This window comes from Heliconius melpomene, chromosome 14, assembly GCF_056956725.1.
Source record: "Heliconius melpomene rosina isolate 202511_hmr_F chromosome 14, ASM5695672v1, whole genome shotgun sequence".
Classification (NCBI taxonomy): domain Eukaryota; kingdom Metazoa; phylum Arthropoda; class Insecta; order Lepidoptera; family Nymphalidae; genus Heliconius; species Heliconius melpomene.
This window is the reverse complement of record NC_140402.1, coordinates 8,434,242-8,455,624: the sequence shown is the minus strand read 5'-3', so window position 1 is coordinate 8,455,624 and position 21,383 is coordinate 8,434,242. Positions and strand designations below refer to the sequence as shown.

At 32.3% G+C, this 21,383-nt stretch overlaps 1 protein-coding gene across 4 annotated transcripts in view; it reads right to left on the bottom strand.

Moving 5' to 3' along the window:
• The window catches only part of LOC146532291 (zwei Ig domain protein zig-8-like), a 226,182-nt gene that overhangs the window by 141,371 nt on the left and 63,428 nt on the right, over nucleotides 1-21,383 (bottom strand). For 2 of the 4 annotated variants that reach the window (XM_085197249.1, XM_085197250.1), the window contains exon 1: nucleotides 2,105-2,190. The exons of the other annotated variants lie outside the window; for them this stretch is intronic. The gene's annotated coding sequence lies outside the window, so the exon portion shown is untranslated. Of the gene's footprint in view, nucleotides 1-2,104; nucleotides 2,191-21,383 lie in introns of those variants that run through there. 4 annotated transcript variants of the gene reach the window in all.

The following is a 21,383-nucleotide window of genomic DNA, read 5'->3' as shown; positions in this document are numbered from 1 at the left end:
AAAACAGAACCCTTATAGGATCTTATATAGGACTTAGTACTTAAATATTGTAATAATAATTTAATATCAAATACGTTAATCGACTATGCAAATACTCTTAGTATAATAAGTACTAAAACATATGTTTAAATTATAATAAATAATAATGAAGGATGTTAATCCATTTATTATATTTTTATATTTTTACGTGAAGCCCTTGAAGTCCACATGATGGCAGGCTTTGTCAGGACATAAATTAGAGGCATTTTCAGCTACAAATGGAGACATATCTTATCTTATATTATAAAATATACTTGAAAGCATCGTGTTGTTTTAGATGGCTTACGTAAGTAATAGTGAAGTTAGTCTCCATAACAAATAAAATATTTACTAACGCGTGACATAAATTAAAGCAACATATATATAAATAATGCATTGCTCTTATATTTTTGTCAGGCGCTAAGTCTAAAAATCAATTATCATGAACTTTGATTGCTATGATTTCTTTACAGGCACTATAAGTAAATGTTCCTAATTGAATCTATTTATTGAAAAATTATAAGAAAATATTAAAAAAATACTAGTTTCGGATTTTTCCCTTGATATACACCCAATTACTTAACCGGATGCTAAATTTCACCATTCTAGGTCATCTGGAACTTGGTTAACATTAAGGTCTATAGGTCAGTCACCCCCCTAAAAATTTACGATTTTTGGACGTCATTATCTAAATAACTGTTTGAGCTGTGTTTATGAAATTTAATGCACGTATACAGGTAGGGGGTCTAAATATTTGAGCCAAATATGACAGCTTTAGATGGAATAGTTTTTGAGTTACGAATAGGTAAAAAGTGGCTTCAAATGGTTCGTGTAAAATAACACACGGTGCTGCTCGCCAGTTTTGTTTGTAAAAACACTTGGCTACGCGCTCCGCGCGTTTTAAATGTAAATAAATATTAGAGAGAACCGAGTAATAAAAAAAAATACATTTAAAGTATACCGCGAAGTATTACCGCCCGTACTACTTACGCTTGTTTTGAACAATGTTAACGTCGTAATGCTGTGTTCGATCCCTATTAGAGGAATCCTCATGATTATATTTTCATTCATTCCCTTGCTCTCGTCAAAGAGCGGTGTTAAGTTCCGCTGCTCAACACATAATGTCCTAAATTTTTAGCCGAAACTGAAGAACAGAATGTGAAAACTGTAATTTTTTATTGGTTTTGCGGGAAAAAGGGAAAATGTTCTTTTTCTTATTACTTATCTAAAATATAAAAAATATTTAGAAAATATATTTTAAGATAAGTTAGATCGATGAAAATTGTTGTTGAATTAATAGAACGAATTCTGTTTTAATATGCTGAGGCTTATACTATCTTAATTTTAAATTACGTTTACTTTAGCTGTTTCGACTTAAAAAACAATTGAGGTATTTTCTATTGATTGATTTTTTGAAAACAATTTTATAATTTGTATAAATACTATATGGAGGAAAACCTGTAAGTGGAGAAAAATTCGTAAAATATTTTCTAAATTAATGAAAGTAACCTCTGAAAATGAAAATACTTTATATAATATAATAATAACAGCACAATTTTATGTAAAATATAAGAATATTACTATATTAATCAATTTCAGAAATTATACAATAGAGTAAAAGTAAAGTCAAGTCAAGTAAAGTCAGGGCAGAATATGAGTGTAAACTACTATTAGAAAATATAAAATAATTTACTATTAACCGATTTCAATTTATTTTAAAACAAAATTTCGCTTCTAACGCAAATTGCTAAGTTAAAAATTCACGACTCTATAAAAACTATATTCGTTATTAACGATGAAAAAAGCTCGACAATTTTATAACACTATATAATATACATATTTTTATTTATATAAATATAGTATAGTATTATAATATAAATATTACTATACAATTAATTATTTTATTATTAAAAATAAATGTATATTCCAAATATAGAAAACCACATTAAAAATTTACATAACACACATCAAACACATAATAAAAAATTCAAACCACCCACAACCACATACTACGAAAAAAAAAAAACCAATTTTTCCATAATCAATTATAATTTTCTATAATATAATATAATATAATACAACTTACACCATAATATTCCGTACACAGCACAAACACACATACACAACACAAACACGTACACTGGACGCGCGCGCCTTGCCACGGCGTGCGGGTGACTGCGGGTGTAGGCGACGATAGCGCCACTGTTGCGAGCTTAAAGCTCTCCTTGGGAAACTATTTTGTTTTCTATAAACTGATTATTATCTATTCAATTCTTTTATAATTAGACGTTTTTTTTTGTTATTTTAATTATTATAATCATTTATTTCTTAAAAGCTACTTTATGGAGATTTTGAATTTCCGAAAATTACTTTATAGTTACTGGAGCGGACTAAATATAGGCGTGGGATCTAATCCCGCTACGTTAAAATTTTTATATGCTTTCAAAAAGTGTTTTTCTTTCTTAATTGTGGAAAAACATTTTAAAATTGTTAAAAAACAATAAATTTCATATTTATAGCTTTACGATTTATCGTTTATGTAGAACGATAGGCACAGGAGACCTGCGAAGCTAATATTAAAACATTCCGTTCCTATTAAGACACTTCCGCCGTATTCTAGAAGCATTGCGTGTTGAGTGGCAGAATTCAACGCCGCGGTTTGCCTCGTATCAGAGCGAGGAAATAAAAATATAAAATATTTCATATCCTCAAGTGGGAATCGAAGCCACACTACGCCACGACGATTCATACTATGACAGAATATAGTGCTATTTCTTATATTTTGTATTAATAATGTAATTCTGTTTACTTAACAATAAAATGCTAGCAACGGCACCCTTAATTGTGTTACAAATGGTTCAGATATCTAAGAAATATTTTAGATATTTATAAGTCTAGAACCTAAATTGGACTAAATTGAAGTGACTCAAATTATAATACCTTTTTCAGTTCAATTATATTAACAAATGTTTTTAGATTATTGTTTTTACTATTATTTACGAAGTGTTATTATTATTTTTTTTTTTTTATTTATTTATTTATAACAAAGTACATTAAAATTAATTATTCTTCGCGGTCTTAAGCCCAATTTTGCTTGTGTGACCACTGCACATTCCTAAGTACATTAAGTTATAGAAAACATAAAAACTATACAAAGATACAAATATTTTTAACAAACACAAACATAAACAAAATTACTAACAAAACAAAAAATAAAAATGTGATTGTGAGGTAGGTTGGAAAAAGATGCGTATTTGTAACTACGCGTACGTTTTAACACTAGAAGTGCCGAAGATTGATACCCCGCTTGAACCGCCGTCGTGACAAATTTGTCCCATTCTACTTATTATGTTGATTGTTGGTATAATACAAAAAAAATATTATTAAAATAAATATATAAATATGTAGACCATATTTAATAATCAATTCTTATTCTTTAACAAACATAAAAGTACCAAAAAATAAAACACAAAGAAAGAATCAAATATTTCTAATACGTTCTAAGGTCGTGACAACTAACTGAATAACTCTTACAAAATTATAAGTTATTGAAATTAGTTAATATTATTAGTAGGCCAAGTAATGCATTAATATATTCTTCATCAGTGATACATCACAGATGATTTATAACATTGCGTGGTAATGGCTCCAGAATTCGGCGGAAAATGCCAACGGAGTGCATAGCACTAGGTTCCCAGGTTCCCTCTACCTACCCTACAATTGCCCACATTTGGTATCAAGTGTATTTCTGAAATTCAAGCCTAGCTTAGTCATCCTTTCATCTGATACCTCACTTGGACTAGCGGCAAAATTTAGTATTGACACCAATTTTACCCCACTTTTCAGGCTAGTATTTTTAAAGATTTATACATAAATGTATAGTTTTCAGATTTTTTCCTGTACTAGTACTACATGTAGATGCTAGCTGCCAAATTTCATAATTCTAAGTTAACTGAAAGTACCTTATTAATTTGATTCCCTTTATAGTGTCGAAATACATGTTTTTTACTATATAAATAGTCATATCTTTTTTTAAGGGTGCTTTTTCAGGAAATCAAGGGACTGTAGATCGTCATATAGTTCATATTCATATACTCATATGAATATCAACTCGATTTCTCCAAGCATTCCTGAAATAAAGGCACAGACAGACGGATGGACAAAAAATGATCTTATAAGGGTTTTTTTTTCCTTAAAAGCTACAGAACCCTAAAAACTTAGGCATTGACTGCTAAACCTACTATTCAATTTTTTTCCGCCCCCGCATTGCCCTTTCCCCTCCACCTCGTCCCCGAGGCATGAAAATATATCAAATTATACCCTCAAATAATAAAATAATTATGGCGGGACAAAAATGACCCAGCGGCAGTTCTAGGTAAATCTCATTTTTTTTCAAAAAGTATGACTGCTATAAAATTATTTATATTTTTAATTAAATAAAGGTGTAAAATTGGTAATAGTAAAAAAATTTCATCTACATAAATTAACAAATAAAAAAGTTATATACAATCAACCTTGCGTTTGGGTCAAAAATGGGACGGCGGCGCTTCTAGTGTTAAATGTCGAGCTACAGTGTGTTACTTTTATTATAAGAAAAAAATATATATTATAATTTTTTTTTTTTTGTTTCATTTCTTAATTGATTGTTTAGAGCTTAGACACTCCGGTCTCTGCTTTTTGTTTGGAAACGAAACATTGGATGTTGTGTGTGTTAGTAGATGGTGGAACTTAACGCCGTGATAATTATAGTAGCTTGTTCAGTTAAATGTTTTAATTGCTGGGCTGCTGCTTTTAAAGTTTTAGAGTGGAAGATAAAACCTACATTGAAGATTGAACATAGATATTCAAAGTTGCGCTTTTGCTCTAACGAGAAAAATAAATAATTTTTTTTTTCTGTGATGAGATCGAACCCACAAACGTCGTGCTTATGCTGACCCCCAATGAACACGGTGGCGTCATAGTAAAAAAAATAAAAAAGCTAAATTAAATTTCATTTAGCGTACTTTCTTCCTCAAACCCTCAGTGGTAATCGAATTCCATAACCCTTTTATTTACAATCACTACTTTATAAGTCAGCACATTAATACCTTATATGTATATAACATACAACGTTCATACATATGTATGTAATAGAAGACGAAACATATTACATTTCGGGTCAGTAATATGATTTTATTTGTAGATCAAGGTTATTACGTACACGTTAACATAGTAACATTATGTCATAATATATATATTACTATGTTTGTGAAATAAGTCTGAGATTTATATGCCATTAACGTATGGCTTAGTGGTCAGAGCGCTTGGACGGTTTTCAAGAGGTGCGGGTTCGAATCCCGGTATATTTAAATGTTATAATTTTTTGTAAAAAACCTTTTTCTTTGGTTAGTTTTTATAATACTCGTAGCAAAAGGTTAGAATATGGTTAGCATATGTATTTATAAACGTTTTGATGACTGAAGGTTACATATATTTATTTCAAATAATTTGGTAGTTAAAAGCTATGTTTTGTTATACATAAATATCATTTTGTTTTTAGTAAATAACACCTATGATTACACAATATACAATTATCAGTCTTTTAAGCAACGAATTTTTGGTTATCGTATACATATATATAGAAACACTACACGGCAAATGTTTTAACGTTATTGTTTTACATGTTAAAAAGATGCTATATATACAGGCTACATTTTTTTAATTTAACGCTATATACCGCACAAAACAGAGTACGTAAAGGGAACCTTGACTTAAGAATCTCCGGTTAAATTACTTGCGTTCCCACAGTTCTGGATGCATTGCATTTTGACTTGGGAAGCTCAACACTGCGTTCGACCTCGTTATCAGAGCGAGGTAATTAAAATATTAAATAATAATTTTCCTTTAACAGGAATCGAACTCATTGCCCCTGCAACCACAACCGGCCTTAATATCGGGCTTAGGCTAAATACTTGGGCTTATATTTCAACTACGAATATTTGAATTTAAATAATATACTAAGAGCTTAATGAATAACTGAAATAAATTTAATGAACTACTAATAGTACTAAATGACATGTTACATTCTAAAGGAAACTCTAACCGCAAGTACAGTGGGCTACTTCGATACGGTTGACGTGACATAGCCCAAAGCCTTCTTTGGATATGAACCATCGACCACACAAAGATTTTTTTTTAACTTGAACCGGTCGGTTTTGATGTCTTCCGTCGTACTATAAATGACCTATAATAACGTTAAAAAAAAAGTAATGCACTTTCAAATGCAATTACTTGTAAAAAACTATAATTTTCATAGAGTTAATTTCCAAAAAAAAGTTACCAAGCTAACCGCCTATTACATAGAATACAAATGTTATATTGTTTTTACATCCTCTTTGAATGTATCGTGTGCTATAAAAAGTTTACGGTGTGACAGCTGGTGGTTTTTATTATGTGGACGAAAGATAAAGAAGGGGTTGTCATGTAAAATGCTATTTTATGTATAACTTATATGGAAATTGTTTTATTTTTCAGAGAATTAGTTCAGGTCAGAAATCTAGTTCATTTGGTTCCTCTATTTTAGCCAGGTTCAAAACATTTCATCATGTCAGAGCCGGTAGCTTCGATACCACGAGTAAGCATCGAACCCACAACCGTCATGACGATTTAATTACACATATACATAATTAAACTTAACATAAAATTTTCAATTAAATTAAAAGCAATTTCATACTCACAAATATCAATTTTTAGTTTTCGGTCTAACAATGGAATATTTTACACGAGGACCACATTATAAACAGAACCTAGTGACAAGACATTCCGTTCGCTAATTTTCGCCAGAATTCCAGACATTACTATTTAAGTGACGGAACTCAACGCCCCATTTTGTTATGTCGAAGTGGGTAAATTTAATTTCTAATTAAACATAGCAATCCCATACAAATGAATGTTTGTTCATTTTTACTCGTATTATCTTTGTTTGGATATAACAATAGAATGTTTTACACGAGGACCGGTGAGGGTGCGGATGGCCCTTAAGTCTGTGGTACCATGTAGTACTTCTTTTGTATGAGTCATTAAAAATTCATACGTTATATTTCGAAATTTACTTTGACTTAGGTTGTAATTAGAATTTTTTTCTATATAATAATAGTGTTTGAGTTGGATGATTTATATATATATATATCTATACTAATATAATAAAGCGGAAGAGTTTGTTTGTTTGTTTGTTTGAACGCTAAGATCTCTGGATCTACTGGATCGATTTACTTTGTTTTTGTTTTGTATGAAAGCTGCATTCTTCAGAAGTGCTATAGGCTATATAATATTACATTACACATATATACTAATAAATTAAAATACTTTCTAATTTGACATGCAATTTATTCTGCCATGTTAATAACAACCGTCGTCGCTACGCAACCGCGTTCGTTACCGCGACATTTTGATATCCATCCTTATGAAAATAAATATAATAGTCACTTTTAGCATTTCATCTAGATTGAAATTATATTTCTATAGAAATTATATTCTTATATTTCAAGCAGGCGTATATATATAGTGAATACGATTTACTGAGAAATTTATAGCTATACATATTTTTTACTTGTGCTATTGGAAAAAAAGATGTGTTATTGTAAAAGGAACATGGGGTCCTAGTGTTAATACTAATTAATAAACGAATTTTATCGATATCCTCATTTACAAGGTGAAGGTGCCCACTCGTGGAAATAAGTATTTTCATTTCTAATTTTCTTCTTTGCGCTCCAGTATTTTCGCAAAGCGCGGCGTTGAGTTGCGTCACTCAACTTGCAATGCCTTCTCCATTTTCAATCAAATCTGGTTTCGGCGGAAAATGGAAAACAGAGTGGCTTGACACCAGGTTCCCTCTGCCTACCCTACTGTGTGCAGGATACAGTGTGAAGCTTTAAAAAGATACTAATAGAAATACCGATAAATGGAATGAAATTCCTGCTTTTAAATGTATAACGTATGATACTTTGACTTTCAATAAAGAAATTTTTCATATGCTTCATATTGAGCTGTTATATTGACTCGTTCCTTTATGATTGGCGTCGTGGCAGAGCTTAAGTAGTTGACTTTAAGCACAATGGTTTTGGGTTCGATTCCCTTTTTGAAACATTAAAAAATATATATGTGATTGAAAGTCGAGTACAAGAGGAAAAAAGTAAAAAATAAATATATAATCATTTCCGCGAGTGGAAATCGAATCTACAACCATGATATTCTCTGTTTCACTACGTCCCGATGACCTCTAATGACCCTAGCTAGATTATTCAATAAATATTTATATTTGTGTTGAATTAAATCGTTCCATGAAACATTCATACACACGATGATTGGAGATTCATACTTTTTTCTGTACAATATCTATAGGGGCGGCTGTCGGGCGTTGGGGCTTAAGCGTGCGACGGTAAACGCGACGGTTGTGAGTTCGATTCCCTACTCGGGGAAATTAAATATTTAATATTTTCATTTCCTCACCATGGTAACGAGGCGAAGAGCGGTGACTGATGAGAAGAGAACACTTCCATATTTAAATTTCGCCGAAATCTTAAGGCTTGTATTACGTGTTGAATGGCGAAACTTAACGTCGCTTTGCCTCGTTACCAGAGTTAGAGTTCGCCCAAGTGGAAATAGAACCTACAGCCATCGGGCTCACAGATGGACTCTTACAATAAAATGATATAACAATAGAAAATATTTGAAGCAAGTTATGTAGATTACCGTTCTTAGAATGCGTTCACGAATGATTGAATAAGACACCTGTCCCAAAACTAAAGAGGGTAGAATCAAAATGAGAAGTAGTTCGACGAATAATTCCTAATAATAACATTGTGAATGTTTACTCGGTTAATATAGAAAATACTTCAATTAGTGTGTTTCAATTTGAATATAGTTCGAAGTTTGTTTCTCCTTCCCAATTTTCTTTTGATTGGCAGAACTTACTTTAAGCTTCAAATATCCTTTCTGCCACGTCGTGATGCAGCGGAACAGCGTCTGAAGATTACGCACTTGGTTCACATTCGAAGAATGAATTATTCTCATTTATCCCTGTACTCGTATGCTTATAGGGAGGAATGAAAAAAATAAAACACGGCGTTGAGTTCCTCGACAGTCAATATCTTGAAATTTAAGCAGAGCTTGGAGGTTGGAGTGTCTTAACACTAGGTTCCGTTGGCCTAACCTGCTTTATACGGAATACTGGCTGAAGCTCAAATAAAGAAAAGAATAAAATCTCAAACGATGACCATCAATACCAAAACCACCTTTAATAACCAGAATTACTTATAACCAATACTAACTAAGGGCCAATACAAATATATCTATTTCTATTTCTATATTCCAGTCTCCCAGCGGCGAGCTCATGAATAAGGACTTGAACCCTGAATTTAGATTTATAGCTCCACTATCTACCATCTAACAAGTTCCAATATTTACAACTGAGCTATCTATTGGAATTAACAGTCAGGCATTGAGGGTTGACCTATTTAACTCAAGATTAGTTTCTCTGGATGAGATTTTGTGGGTATCCTGGCTTAAGTTTTGATTGAATTTCTTTATGTAGCCTATTTTTATGTAACTGCAGTGAAGCCCGAAATGAGAGTTTTGTTTTTAGCGTGTATGTATGTGTGTCTGTTCTCTTGTTCCCTTGTAACTGTTAAACCAGTGAACGGATTTTGACAAATGATAAGTCGTTGGATTTGCCTTGGTAACGCGAATTGTACCGAATATATTAATTAAATTTATATAGTCGGGTTTTTTATTTTCTTTATAATTTACTAACGACCTACGCTCGGTTTTATCCGTCCAAAATTATTGTTATATTATAGCCACATTATAAAAAATTCTTACATAAGTTGTAACCTATGTCTTATTTACAATCCATCTGCTCTATGGTATTGCATATAATATTCGTAATATTCACAGTTTTTTTTGTATTACTTGAGTGACGCAACTCTGCGTTTTATCTTGAAATTATTAATTCCTCTGGGTAAGAATCGAACTTTTACTTTCACAGTCAGACACTACGATCTTAATATATATAAAAATATAATAACTAACAAATACTCCTTCAAGTATTCATAATTCTTCGACAATATAGGACCTTTGGCAGTGCGCATTACAAAATAAATCACAAGACGAGAACTCTTATTGCAACGTTGAAAAGACTATTTTCGATCAGCCACAACTGTTGCCGCTTTATCTCCAGACAAATTTGTGTTTTCTTCTTCAGTAAACTCTTCTGAATATATAATAAGGTCCACATCGGTGTTCCAATCCAAGATAGTTACTCCTTTCAACTAAATCGCTTGGGACGTACTTGATTTGTTACATTAATAGTTTTTAACTAAATGCTGTGTGGTTTGTTTCTATAGAGGTTGTAGTAAGTTTTTTTTCATATAAGGGAAAAATAACTTCTAAATGCTTGGATGGATGAGTTTGGATTTAAATCCAATTAAAATTTAAAATCCTCATAAGAAATTAAACTCAATATGATTAGTTAAATCTGACAAAGAGTTTTTGTTATATTTCTCATTTCTTGTTCTTTTTTAATTACTCTAATTTAATAATACATTCTACCTAAATTGAGTTTAAATCCACAGCAGTAATGTTCACTTGAGCATATTCAATAAATTAATGTTCATTCAAATAAAGTCAATAAAGAAAATCTTTATTATAAGATCAAATGTTGTAAACAAAAATAAAAAACCGACTAAGTGCGAGTTGGACTCGCGCCTTGAGGTTTTCGTATCAATTTTATTGGATTGTAGGTCAAATGGGAAAAGGAAGTACTTAAGTTGATAAACATATTTAGTGTGCACTCATTTTGTATGCACTGAACCACAAATATAAATTTGTAATGATTTTTTTAATAAAATACCTATATCTTTGTTTTCTGGCATTTTACCTTTATCTGTGCTATAAGACGTTGCGTCGTATCAAATTTCAAAAACTTAGAAGTCTCTTTGGACTCTTTCCGTAAACTCTTTTGAGTTCAGTACACTGTGGGATTTGATTGTCTTGCAAGTTTTGAAAATTTGTGAAAATTGGCGGCATAAAAGGCTGTATGTATCTTTTGATTGTGATAGCTCAGAGGTTTGAAGTTTTTCGCTGCTCTAAAGAAAGTAAGACTCATTAAACCTAAATATTTGATATAAATTTCAGCTTGAAACCTCCACGCGTTCCTGAGAAAAAGGATCCTGACAGACGGACGGACGGACAAAAAAGTGATCCTATAAGGGTTCCATTTTTCCTTTCGAGATACGGAACCCAAAAAAACAGTACAAAATATATCTCTAAGAAAGTGAATTTAAAGAAAATTGAGTACAAACGAAATTCCGAACGTTCAAAATGTAATTTTCTTATAAAATCGATCAAGAAATTAACAATTTCGTATTAGCCTTATCATAAATATACGAAATTAACTCATCGCGCTAACTTTGTAAATTTAATTAATCTGTTGAGTGAATGCTATAAGGAAATATCGAAATGAGCTTGAAAATTGGAGGACCTTGTGGCGCAATGGTAGAATGACTGTTAATGATGTGAATGGATAGAAATTATGGCTGTGAGTTCGATTCCTACCTTCGTCAGTAATATATTTCCCTTCTCTTCCCGCCTTTTGGTAAGAAGACAAGTCAGGGTATTGAGTTTGTCAGTAATCAATACGAGTCTCCAAAATTGAGCGGAAGATGAGGATCGCTTAGTAAACTCCCTTTCCCTTCGCCTTTTAACCGTCCTCCTTTACATTCAGTCAAATTATTTAATTTAAAGTATTTACCCTATTCAAAATTCAAACCTGTTAATACCTCACAAGCAATACAAGCTAAAACCCTATAGCGTCAGCTTACAAATAGTTACCTAAAAATTGATTGACGTTATAATTACGAAAACCTAGCCGTGCCTCGGACCCCTAATTGCTTTGTGGAGTGAACTTAAATGGTTGTATAAGTTAGGAAACAAGTTTGATTACTAAATCAAGCTTTTAAGCTTCTAAAAAACTTACAAAAACTACTTTTCCTCGTTAAAATAGGGTAATTTGTTTTTAGAAAGCCAAGTTCTAATCTATGTTTGTACGTTGTTAGGAAAGTTTATGACAGAGAGAATAGTGATTAATTACTTCACTTTTTTTCGTAGCGTATTCTTAATTGGGGAAGAGGGTGTCTTAACACTCTATTCCCCAATTTCCGCTCAGTGATAGAATAACACATTGCATGTTGAACGTTGAGACTTACTTAAGTTCCGAAACAGAAGAAACGGAACGGAACAGTAAGAAGAAACAGAGAGAGTAAAAAAATCATTCATCAAATTGGAATAGAACCTATAACCATCGTTTTTACTATCGGATGATGTAAAGCTGCGTGACGATGTTCCCTGGAAGGTCTTACTCTTAAACCTAATGAAATTATTGAAGTATAAACTTTGGATTCTAGGTGGTTAGTAGTGAACGATAAAGTTTTGTAGAGCCAGATCAATGAAATTAAAGTATTTTGAATCTAAACAATTCCTCTACGGAGATTCAAGCGTTAGCTTCACGCTTAAGGTGAAAGTTAGTGTTAAATCACTAACACTCCTCCTTTCACTAGATTTTGCGTATTGACCCGGATGGACTGGCTCATCGACGTTGTTGTTATTAAACTAGGCGGAGGAAACGAAAATAATTCATTTCCTCAAGTAGAATCGAACCCAAAACCATGCTACAGCAGCCTCTAACATATAAATGCACTTGAATAATTATTTATGCTGATTTAATATTAAATTAATATTATTAAAAGAAACTGAAACTTGTTTAAATGGCCTGCAGAACGGTATACATTTCATAAAAAGGATGTCAAGGGTCTCATTCCGCGTTCTCTTCGGGGCCGTAGAGAAGACATATTATGCTAAAACAAACTTTGTTTTGAATCTTATGAAATATGAAAGAATATTAAAAGAACAGGACTGTTTATTTAAAGATTAGATTTCTAATCAGACTTCTGTATGGACGTTTACACATTTATTATATTTTATTATTGAAATAATGTATATATTCTAGTTCTGTTATTTAAAGGTATTTTTTAGCTTAACGATGTATGCCGTGTGTAGCAGAGTAGGTAGGGGATTGTAGTTATGGCTCGATTCTCACTCGGGGCAATGAAATATTTAACATTTTCTTCTCCTCGCTCTATTAATAAGACAAAAAAATAAATACATAAAACCATTTATTTCTAATGGTTCCCCTCGAGACAATTAATTATTTTCCATTATCCTCTTTAACAAGACCACGTGCAGCGTTAAATTCCGCCGCTAAATACACAATCTTGAATTCAAGCGGAAAGTGAAATTGAAGAAAAACATTTCTTATCGTTCTTACGAAACCATTATCTAGTTGAACTAAAAATTTTTATTCGTGAAAACAATTTTGCTAACATCTTTTATTTTTCAAGCGTAAAAATTGTTAGACAACGGTCTATGTACCTACAGTCTTTTAAAAGAACTGGAAACTTTTAAATAATTGCAACTTCGTTGAATTTCAAGACTGTTATGACAATTTACTAGTAGGATTCTTTTTTTAGAAAATTCAAGAAAACAAATTCATAAATTATAAGATAGGCAGAGGGAACCTAGTGTCAAGACACTCCCCTCCCCCATTTTCCATCAAATTTTAGTCCTCTTTTCAGAGGGAAACTATTGTGAAGTTCTTTTCCTCACTTTCGGCCATAATTCATATAGTTTTTCAAATATTGAAAATATTTCAATACAGATTATCAATGAAATATTCAAGATATTTCAATTTCAAAAATCGATAATCTGTAACTGTTTTCAACTAAATCTTTTCAACAAAAATCACTAGCTTAAAACGCAAGGACGCTTCCACGGGGATAATAAAATTATTAATGTGAACATAAGAAACAAATTTTAATCCTGATATTTTATGTAGCGTCGTAACACGTGATGGATCGTAAATTTATAATGAGAAGAACATTATATCTGTGAAAATAAAGCTATGATATTACTTACATATCTATATTATATGTATTTGAACTAGTGACCCACCCTGATTTTATTTGGCAACTTCAATAAATATTGATAATCAAAATGCCACTTGATGAATATTGGAAACAATGATTTTTTTTCTCGCTCTACACTGATAACAACACAACACGCTGTCACGAAAATTGGATGATAAGTTGGGAGATGGCTATTCTGCATTTAGCGGGATACAGCGTGATGCTAAAAAAGGAGAATATATATTGTGTAAATATAACATGCATATATACAAGATTGATGGATAGATATTTTTTCTCATTCACGAAAAACTACTGAGCGGATTTAGATGTAACTTTACAATAATATCGAGCGTAACGGAGAGTCGTGGTGTAGGGGCATAAGGGTGCGACTGTAACGCGACGTTCGATCTCCAGTCGATAGAATAAATTATTAAAATATATTTGAATAATTCAGTGGAAAGTAGGGGACGGAGTGTTTTAACACTAGATTTCCTTTGCCTACCCTGATGTGTGCAGGATACAGCGTGAAGCTGATTTTTTTACAGTACAGTTAGCACGTCAAAAACACACAAGCTATCATTTATATAAAGACTTTATAAAATTTTGGCTATAACATAACAAAAAGTATAAGCGGGCGAAGCCGCGGCAAACTAAAAATAATTCAAGCAAGGCGAAGGTAGGCGAGTAAGCCCAAACGTCAACACCAGGCAGATGGTCCCAAACCGAACTGCGTTTATTTTACTTGGAGTTTTCGCCGTAAGGGATTACTTTGTTTATATAACGTGTTAACAGAAGGTTGCGAGTAAACTAGAGTTTAAGGGCTTGTGTATATAATAATATATAATAATGTATGTTATAATATGAATGGAGGTAGTAGATTCCATTTTTATATATAGAAATAACAGTATGGCCGTGGTGGTGCAGGAGAACAAACGTGTGATAAACGAGATGGTTTGTGGGTTCAATCCCACTCGGTGCAATAAATTTTAATATTTTATTGAATTCCTCTAACTAAATCGGACCTAAATGCATGGGACTATTCAATACAAAAGGAAATTTTCAATTCGAACTATTAACTTCTGAGAATAACACCTTAACAACTTCACGCTGTATCCTGCACACAGCTACGCAGCATTCCCTCTTCATCGGAGGGGGGAAATGAAAATATTAAATTTTCTCGAGTGGGAATCGAACCCTCAACTTCGAGTTTACTGCGCCAAGACGTTCTTTATATTATCTAAGTTTATACAAGCTTTCTCCGCTTATAACTTACTGCGAGTAAGAACAAATAACTCAAAAAGATGATTGTCCTCCATTTTAATTAAATTCAATCGTAAAGTGTGCGGCGGAAGATTTATAGCACAATCTCGCTTATGAAATGTACGGTATATTAAAGTCACCTTTGTATACTTATCTATTGTTTATATAATTTCTGCTTTTAAGATATAATTTGATACTAGTTCATGCGACAGGTTTTGGGTTCGATTCTCACAACTTATATAACAAATTCCTAGGAAAGACAAAAAAATATCTTTAAAAACCTATGCGTGTATATGAATTATCAGAAGATTTTTACAATTTCGATTAACCTTTATTCTATACGAAATAGAATAAATGCCAATTGTCATAATAAAAATGTATATAACAAAAAATGAATTTAGCAAATTTAGATTCTGAACCGTTGATAATATGTTAATGTATGCGCTCGGGCGCGCGGCGTTTAATTTCACCACTCAACACTCAATGCCTCCAGAATACAGCGTAAAGTGGGAAACGGAGATGTCTTAATCGGAACAGAAGTATTAACACTAGATTACCAAGTTTTAAGAAATTTTTAATATTTAATTCTAGACTAAATAAAATTCTATCACATTTTAGCTAGATTGAATGCGATGAGGTCTTAAATGCGACGCGAGTTCGATTCCCATTCTGATAAATGTATTATTTTTATTATCTTTCTGTGATAAAGATATAAGGACTTATAGAAGGCGGTGCATGGGGAATGGAGTATGTTAAAATTAGGTTAACCCTACCTATCCCGCTATTTGCGGGATACAGGTTAAAAAACACGCAAGATCTTGTACAAATATTTTCAAACGCTAAACAGTTTAGGCGGTCCACTCTCAACAGAAATGTTTCGGTTTATCGTTGCTCTATAAAAAGTTCAACTCATTTATTCATAGAGGCCTGAATGGTGTGTCATGGGACGCCATATTGGATGGCGTATTCAGACGAGATTGGTGCTGTGAATAGCTGCTGCCCAGAGAACTAGCGGTTGAATAGTTTTAATTGAATATAATAATTTAAATAATGTATTTATTTATTTATTTATAAGGCCCATCAACAATTGATACAATTATTACATGCCATTAAAGAAAAAACGAAGTAAATTATTTCTAATTGCTCAATTATTTACAAGTGGGCTCCACATGCAAAAATAAATTTAACGATAACAACAAACAACAACTTAAAAATAAACACAATACAAAAAAAAATTAAATTACACATGCTACACACAAGTTATACATTAATAAGATAAAAAACATTATTAAGATAAACAAATTTAAATTAAATTAATGGTACAATCAATTAAAAATTAAATAAATTAATAAAATAAAATAAATAATTCAAGGCATTTACTAAATATATTCGTATCAAAGATGGATAGACTTTCACCAAGTTTGTGAAAGATTTGTACTGCTACTTTACCATAGGTTGAAGTTGATATGAGTTAAACTGCACAACAAAGAGACTAAAGAAGAATAAATTAGTAAAAAAAGGAAACGAGTTGTTTCTTCCTTCTTATTATTAAAAACTTGTTTAAAACACTATGGGTATATATTATCTAATATTGGAAGATTTTCATAATTTCGATTGACATTTATTCAATTTACATAGATTTTTTTTTTTTCATACTTGTTGCTGTATGCGGGATATATAATGAAGTTTATTTCTTTGTTTTAACTAGTCAAAGCATTATTCATCTATATATACAAAAAAATAATGTATTATTTCATACGCTCATTTAGTAGCTCTGCTCCTACGAGCAGGTCTGCCGTGTACAGTATCACTACATTTCTTACTTGAATGTCGGTATTGTGAAATCTATTCTATCAAGTACACCATTGTTGTGTTTTTCTGTTATAAATATGAATAATTTATTAGGTTAAGAACTATTTATACGAATTAAAAAAATATACTATTACCATTGTTTAAAAAAATAATCACGCTGTATCCCGCACACTGCAGGTTAGGCAGAGAAAACCTAATGGAGTGTCCTAACACTAGGCTATATTGCATCTTACATTTATCGTTTTTACGTAACTCGCTGTATCATCGGTCTACTATGAGCACCTATAGTTTATAATATACAGGATGGAAGCGTTTGCTCTCCTTTTACAAAAGCAGCATATAGGGAAAAATATTTCAAACCCACACCTAAAAAAAATTATGTAGACTCCTCAAGAGTTTAGATGTATGATTTTTTTTCATCTCACGATGTTTATCCACACTGTATTACGAGTAACGCAGTACAAATAGATATCAATAACGTAAACACCTACTAAAACAAGAATGTTACTAAGAGTAGCTGCTCTGCCACTTTTAATTCTCACAAACATACCAAAACGAGAGATCTCTCTCGTATTTCTCTCTTCTATTTTACGCAATTCTATTTCTCCGTCAATACCTACAACTCGATTGCGTGAATGAGGCGTGTGCAGTGGTATCGCATTAATAAGTTTTGGTTTTACAGTCACACTTTTTGCCCCTACGCCAGGACTGGCTCTGGTACCTTGATACTCTACCCTCCCATAACTGGGATAAACTGTAAATATGTAATATTTTTATACAATATATATACTATACGTATATATTAGCTTGCGACCTTTTTGAACATTGCATCGTTTCAATTTTCGTAATTTTAGCAAAAATTTTCATCTAGCCAGCCCGAGGGAAATCATTGTTTTTCTAGGTTTTCATAAAATATCTCGAACGTCAATTTTATTATGAAATTCACGTTAAATAATGTTTGATGTAATTATAAAAAACATGACGATAAAAGGCTGAATTTTTTATCAAATCTACCTATGTTAATTTCTTACAGACATAATTTTTCATCTAGCCAGCAATGAACGTGAATTCTATCTAATCACTAGGTTACCAGGTTTCCTATGCCTACTCTGCTACGGGAACTACTGTGTGAAGCTAAAATAAGAAAAAAATGCTGATTAGGTACTCAAAATGCATACAAAACTCTACTACCGTTTCGAATAATTGGTAGTGAACGACACACCACCAGTCCAAGCGTGATTCAGAAATTAGGCCGATTTTACACAGGACTGGTACCAAGTCTGGGAAGTTGAATTGAAAATTTAAATTCGTATGAAGTTCCTGAAATAACGATAGCTATATTCTGGCCGCTGTCTCTATGATAATAAAGAGGAATATTTTCGAAATAATGCATACCGGCATAGTAGTGGGTTCGATTTTTATTTTCAGTCTACTCGGAAAAAAGGATTTTTCCCGCATACAGCGTGTGCGTGATAGGTTTTGTGGTGCAGGGGCACAAGAGTGCGAATGTAAACGTGACAGGTTGTGAGTTCAATCCCCAGTCGAAATAAATGATTTAATACTCTTGCTCTGGTAACCAAAGCAAGACATGCAAACTTCCAGAATACGTCAGAAAGTGGAGAAGGAAATTATCTCAATGGAAACGGAGTGTTTTAACACTTTCCGCAGGTTCCTAGGTCCCTCCCCATTATGTGCGGGAAACAGCGTGAAGCTAATAAGAAGTGTTTAATGTAACAATATTTATTCACTGTATTCTATACGAAAGCATCTCCAACAGTGTCACTGCGGGTTAGGTTAAAAGATCTACAACTAACAGGGTTTGATACTTTCAATATTTTTAATAACACTTACTTTATTTCTTTAAAAATGCTAGAAAGATTTTTTAAAAGTTATCTTAGCGAATTTCTTGCATTTGGTTTAGTTGGTAGCATTTTTTAATGTTATTAGTGGAAATGGACATTGAAAAAACTACTTGTATTTATTTTGTAGTAACTGATGAAATATTCTTTAAGTGATTCTGACAGAAATTTCAATATAATAATTTATTTAAAAGGTAGTAAGTTTAACTTTCTATTTTTGGATATTATCTTAAATATGATTATGTTATTAGAATACTAAAGTAATTTAGATTAGTAAATAAATAATTGGGTAATTCAAGCGGGCGAAGCCGCATGCGTATCGTTACTTACATATAAACGAAGTTTCCTATCATTCCACAGAACTCAACGCCGCGATTTACCTAACCAGAGCGAGGCAAGAAAAATATTTTATATTTTAACAATAAACGTTCTTCAGCTTCAACAATAAAAATCTTCACACCGTATATTAAAAGTCGAAGCACTTAAAAGTAAAAAATAATGTTAAAAAAACCAAATTCCCCTATAACGAGACACCGTCGTGTCGCTGCTCTCATTTCACTTGACAAATTGTGGACTACACGACTACGGAGTTTGGAAATTGAATTTTCATCAATAATAGACGAGAGCTAGTAAGCGATGCTGTGTTTTTATTCTAAGAAATTTTCTTAGTATATTTTATTATAGAAATATTGATATTATTTATTATATTATTGTAACGTTTATTTTTTTATTCATCTTTATGTATGTATTTTATCCTTGTATCTAATGTATTTTTTTCAGATGGCGGAATTCATCGACGCACTTATTTAACAAGGCGTATATGAAAAAGAAAATATTTTTTTAGCTTCACCTGTATTCCATACATAGCCGGACAGCAAAAGGGAACCTGGGAACTTATAGAGTTAAGACACTCTGGTCCTGTTAACACACTTCTGTGTCTCACTTTCCGCCGAATTCTTGAAGCATTGCATTTTGAGTAGCAGAACTCAACGCTAAGCTTTGCTTCGTTAAGAGAGTGAGAAAATTAAATAGTTAATATTTTAATCGAGTTACAATCAAACTCATAACCTGTTCCTTCCCACTCCCACTACGCCACGACTGGTCAAACTGGTAATAAACTTTCGCGAGTGGGCATCGAACCTACAACCATTGCCAATTAGAAACATTTCGAGTCTCAATAGCGGCTTAGGTATTATTATTCTATTTAAATTACTAACATCATATTATGAAAATTTAAATACTATTGATGCTAATTTGGGCAAGCTAATATTTGCTATAATAATTAGCAATTTATAAGTGCTTATTGAATAAAGAGTAATTTTATTCTTTTTTTGGTGTAACGGCTTATCCTTTATATAATAACATAGCAAGAGGAATTCTGATGTCAAGACTGTCCACTTTTCGCTTTCTGAATTCGAAATATTGCGTGTTAAGCGGAACTCAACGCCGCAGCTTGTTTATCACAGTGGCGAACTAAAAATATTAAATTTCTCTAAGTGGGTATTGAACCGAATCATCATGCTTACAACGGATACCATCCTGTGCTACGACGGCCTCTACGAAGCCTTTCAAAATTCAATCTTTTCGGAAAAGATTCGGAATCTTTTCGGAAAAGAAAAACAAATATATTAATAATAGTAAACGTTAATATATCCACACGCAATCCCTCCAGAATTCCACGGGAGGTAGTCAACGGAGGGGTCTGAATGGGAACTAAGTGTCTCAACACTATGTTGGCAGATTCCCTCCGTCTACTCTGCTAAGTGCTGTATACAGCGTGAAAGCTATAAAAACGTCAATATCTTAAACGCTAAAAGCATCAACGGGCCACAATTCAATTCAATTTTGCAATTTTGGAGTCACGTCCAGTTCAGTTGCATTTACATTTTGCGAGGCGACATCTTATTTTAAATATTAAACTAATTGCGTTAGCTCTTCTTTTGCGTTTTATCTCTGTCTCAGAACACTGTCTGATTAATGGCGTATACTTAAGATCTTACTTCATTTTAATACTAGGTGAATAGCGTGGCGTTGTCCGAAATGTAAGAAAAATAAAAATTATAGTTTTTTTGGCTTCATGCCATATACAGCAGGAAGCAGGTTTGACAGAGGGAAACATATGTTAAGACAACTCCATATACCACTTAATCTTTGAGACATTGTAGTGGAACCTAACACCGTTTATCTTGTTACTTCTAATGAGAATGGAACCTATAACTGTCGCGTTTACAATCAAAGGAGGTATCGATGTACCATGACCTTATTATATCTATGAAAAAATCTTTTGTTTATGTGCATTTCCCATTAGAAATTTGAACCTATAACTAACACGTACAATCAGAAAGAAAGTCTATCTATCTGTCTGTCTCTATATAATCAAAAAATTCCAACCAGCAATCTACAAAACCACAACAAAAAGAAATTACCTTACCTCTTT